We start from the raw sequence: 4,915 nt of genomic DNA, 5'->3' as shown, positions 1-4,915 counted from the left end.
AACAAAATAAACTTTAATGAAACTCGAATAGAAAAAAGAATGAACTAGAAAACTTTAATGAAACTCTAATAGCAAAAGGAATCAACTAAAAAGTTTTATAAACCTCTAGTATTATTGAAACTAAAATTATATAAAATTTATGCAACTAAAATTATCAAAGTATTTTCTGTTCAAAACATTATAAGCAAAAAAGAAAAGAAAATAAATAAGTAGAAACAAAATAAAATAAATAAGTAGAAATAAAATAAAATAAATAAGTAGAAACAAAATAAAGTTTAATAAATAAGTAGAAACAAAATAATATAATATAAAATAAAATAGCAACAGTATGTATTTTGTTGTAAGTAAAAACAAAATAAAATAAATAAAGCCACAAGGAAAACAAAAAAAGTGCCACCTATTGGGCCACCACGGCCTGAATATGACAAGAAACCCCATCATGGGTCAGGATTCAGTCCTGCAACAGGCCCAGTAGGCCCACAGACACACAGTGTATGGTTAGGTCTGAAAGCCTGCAATTGAGAGGAGCTCGAGAGGGTGGGTGATACGTCTCCGACGTAGCTATAATTTTTGATTGTTCCATGCTATTATATTACCTGTTTTGGATGTTTATGGGCTTTATTTTAGACATTATTATCATTTTTGGGACTAACCTACTAATCGGAGGCCCAGCCCGTATTGCTGTTTTTATTGCCTATTTCAGTATTTCGAAGAAAAGGAATATCAAACGGAGGCCCAGCCCGTATTGATGTTTCGGCCTGTTCTGATCTCCTCCCAACTCCACGAACTCCACGATTCTAGCTTCCCATCTCAGCTTCTCACTCCACGCAGCGAGACACATCCGTTCGGCTGCGATCGCTAGCTTCTCCCATCGCTACTATGGGCTGGCAGCAAGAGTGGCCTGCCTTAGCACCATAATGCGCTGGTTGGAGGCAGCCCAGCTTCGCTTTCCAGCGAGAGAAGGAACACAGGGTACCGATTCGATCGAGATATGTTCCAGCGAGCGTACCGGTTCGATCTGCCCTCACTTGGCGGCGGCTGTTGTACGTAATTTGGACGAACTTCTCCTTTTCCAATCCGTGGAGCTGGACTTTTGGTGCTTCACATTTTTACACTAGCGACTGGCTGGGCTTCTCGCTTCTAGCTTCTTGGCCCAAACTCGTTCGGCTCAGCTCCACTCCAGAAATTGGTGAAGCATGGAGCTGGAGAGCCTCCGAACGCGCCCTATGATTCCCCCACGAGTCGGGATGAGACTTCGAACTTTATAAAAATAAAAGAGGCCAAAGAAGCCCATGTAATAAAAGAAGCCAAAGAAGACCACCAAAAAGAAAAAGAAAAAGAAAAAAGAAAGGAAAAAACAGAAAAAAGAAAAAAGAAAAAAGAAAAAAGAAAAAGAAAAAAATAAAATGAGAGAAAAAGAGAGAAGGGACAATTGCTACTATCTCTTTTTCCACACTTGTGCTTCAAATTAGCACCATGATCTTCATGATAGAGAGTCTCCTATGTTGTCACTTTCATATACTAGTGGGAATTTTTCATTATAGAACTTGGCTTGTATATTCCAATGATGGGCTTCCTCAAAATGCCCTAGGTGTTCGTGTGCAAGCAAGTTGGATGCACACCCACTTAGTTTCTTTTGTTGAGCTTTCATACATTTAGAGCTCTAGTGCATCCGTTGCATGGAAATCCCTACTCACTCACATTGATATCTATTGATGGGCATCTCCATAGCCCGTTGATACGCCTAGTTGATGTGAGACTATCTTCTCCCTTTTTGTCCTTACAACCACCACCATATACCACCATATTGCTATGTCCATGGCTTGCGCTCATGTATTGCGTAAGAGTTGAAAAAAAGTTGAAGCGCGTTAAAAAGTATGAAAAAAACCTGAAGCGCGTTAAAAAGTAATGAAAATGAAGAATGGCCTAACTATATGATTTTGTAGGGATAAGTTTTCTTTGGCTATGCTATTTTGATAGGACATGATTATTTGTTAGTATGCTTTGAAGCATTATTATTTTTATGTTTTGTAATCTTTTATCTTGAATCATTTGGATTGGAACATTCATGCCACAATAAAGAAAATTACTTTGAGAAATATGCTAGTAGAATTGCACATCAAAAATTCTATTTTAATCATTTACCTACTCGAGGACGAGCAGGAATTAAGCTTGGGGGTGCTTCATACGTCTCCAATGTATATATTATTTTTGATTGTTCCATGCTATTATATTACCTGTTTTGGATGTTTATGGGCTTTATTTGACACATTATTATCATTTTGGGGACTAACCTACTAACCGGAGGCCCAGCCCGTATTGCTTTTTTTTGCCTATTTCAGTATTTTGAAGAAAAAGAATATCAAACGGAGTCCAAACGGAATGAAACCTTCGGAAGCGTGATTTTTGAAACGAACATGATCCAGAGGACTTGGAGTGCAAGTCAGGAAGCAGCCGAGGCGGCCACGAGAGGGTAGGACGCCCCCCTATAGGGCGCGCCCCCTGTCTTGTGGGCCCCTCTAGCGGCCACCGACGTACTTCTTCCTCCTATATAAGCCTACATACCCCAAAAACATCCAGGGAACCACCGAAGAAATATTTCCGCCACAGTAACCTTATGTATCCGCGAGATCCCATCTTGGAGCCGTCACCGGCATTCTGTCGGAGGGGGAATCCACCATGTAGGGCTTCTATATCAACACCATAGCCCTTCCGATGAGTTGTGAGTAGTTTACCACAGACCTTCGGGTCCATAGTTATTAGCTAGATGGCTTCTTCTCTCTTTTCGGATCTCAATACAATGTTCTCCCCCTCTCTTGTGGAGATCTATTCGATGTAAAGTCTTTTTGCGGTGTGTTTGTCGAGATCCGATGAATTGTGGGTTTATGATCAAATTTATCTATGAATAATATTTGAGTCTTCTCTGAATTCTTTTATGTATGATTGAGTTATCTTTGCAAGTCTCTTCGAATTATCGATTTGGTTTGGCCTACTAGACTTATCTTTCTTGCCATGGGAGAAGTGCTTAGCTTTGGGTTCAATCTTGCGGTGTTCTTACCCAGTGACAGAAAGGGTTGCAAGACACGTATTGTATTGTTGCCATCGAGGATAAAAAGATGGGGTTTATATCATATTGCTTGAGTTTATCCCTCTACATCATGTCATCTTGCTTAATGCATTACTCTGTTCTTATGAACTTAATACTCTAGATGCATGTTGGATAGCGGTCGATGTGTGGAGTAATAGTAGTAGATGCAGGCAGGAGTCGGTCTACTTGTTGCGGACGTGATGCCTATATACATGATCATGCCTAGATAATCTCATAATTAATCGCTTTTCTATCAATTGCTTGAAAGTAATTTGTTCACCTACCGTAATACTTATGCTATCTTGAGAGAAGCCTCTAGTGAAACCTATGGCCCCCGGGTCTATCTCTTATCATATTTTCTTCCAATCTACTTTTATTTGCATCTTTACTTTCTACATTTATATTATAAAATACCAAAAATATATTTATCTTATCATACTATATCTATTAGATCTCACTTTTGCAAGTGGCCATGAAGGGATTGGCAACCCCTTTATCGTGTTGTTTGCGAGTTCTTAGTTTGTTTGTGTAGGTTCGTGGGACTTGTGAGGAGCCTCCTACCGGATTGATACCTTGGTTCTCAAAAACTGAGGGAAATAGTTACGCTACTGTGCTGCATCACCCTTTCCTCTTCAAGGAAAACCAACGCAAGCTCAAGACGTAGCAGTGGGCGCAGCAGCTCTTATAAACCACTCTCGAGCTCTCTCAGCTAGCGAGGTGGGACTAAACTTTTGATGCGGGCAGCACAAGGCCTTTGGTCCCGGTTGGTGGCACCAACCGGGACTAAAAGGGGAGCTTTGGTCCCGGTTCGTGGCACCAACCGGGACCAATGCCCCCCCTTTAGTCCCGGTTGGTGCCACCAACCGGGACCAAAGGCCTCTGCTTCCCGCCCTTTGGGTTGCTGAAAAGAGGCCTTTGGTCTCGGTTGGTGGCACCAACCAGGACTAAAGGGGATCTTTGGTCCCGGTTGGTGCTATCAACCGGGACCAATGCTCTGGTTATATAAGTAGCACTTATGAAAATTTCACGAATTCATCGCCAGTTGCCCCCCCTGCCCGATGACGCCGAGCTCATCGACGCTGCCAGGCTGCCCCGATCGATGTCGTCCGCCGACCCGACGCCGCCTAGACGCCGTCCGCGTGCCCCCGTCCCCGCGCCCTGCCCCTTCGCCGCCCGAGCCCCGCGCCGCCCCAACACCGTCGTCGCGCGCCACCCCACGTCGTCGCCATCACCTCCCCACGCCGGCCCCCGCATCGCCCCGACGCCATTAGCGGCCTGCGCCGCCACTGCCCGACGCCGTCGCCGCGCCACCCCACGATCCGGCGGCCTTCTGATGTTTTTTTTCATATATGTGATGATGTTGATATGATGTTTTTTTCATATCATGTTCATATGATATTTTTGTGCATATGATGTTTTCTTTCATATGATGTTTTTTTCATATATGTATTAATTTTTTTATTTAGGTTGTTAATTAGTAGATATTGATCTTAGGTTAGTGCATTTTAGGTTAGTGTAGAGGAAAAACTAAAAAAGCAAAAGGAAGAAAAGAGGAAGAAGGAAGAAGGAAGAAGAAGAAGAAAAAGAAGGAGTGGAAAATGGAAAATAAGAAGAGGAAGAAGGAGAAGAAGATAGGAGAAAAAGAGGAGAGGAGAAATAAGGGAAAAAAGAAGAAAAAAGAGGAGAAGAAGAAAGGAATAGATGTCCTCTTTTTTTCTTGTTTTTTTTCTTCGATCTTCTCTGTTCCTTTCTTCTTCTCCTCTTTTTTCTTCTTCGATCTTTCTTCCTCTTCTTACATGAGGAGGGGGGTCGATATACCCCCTTCCT

The sequence above is a fragment of the Triticum dicoccoides genome, chromosome 4A (genome assembly GCF_002162155.2).
Source record: "Triticum dicoccoides isolate Atlit2015 ecotype Zavitan chromosome 4A, WEW_v2.0, whole genome shotgun sequence".
Classification (NCBI taxonomy): domain Eukaryota; kingdom Viridiplantae; phylum Streptophyta; class Magnoliopsida; order Poales; family Poaceae; genus Triticum; species Triticum dicoccoides.
The sequence above is the reverse complement of the archived record's forward strand: the minus strand, read 5'-3'. Positions refer to the sequence as shown.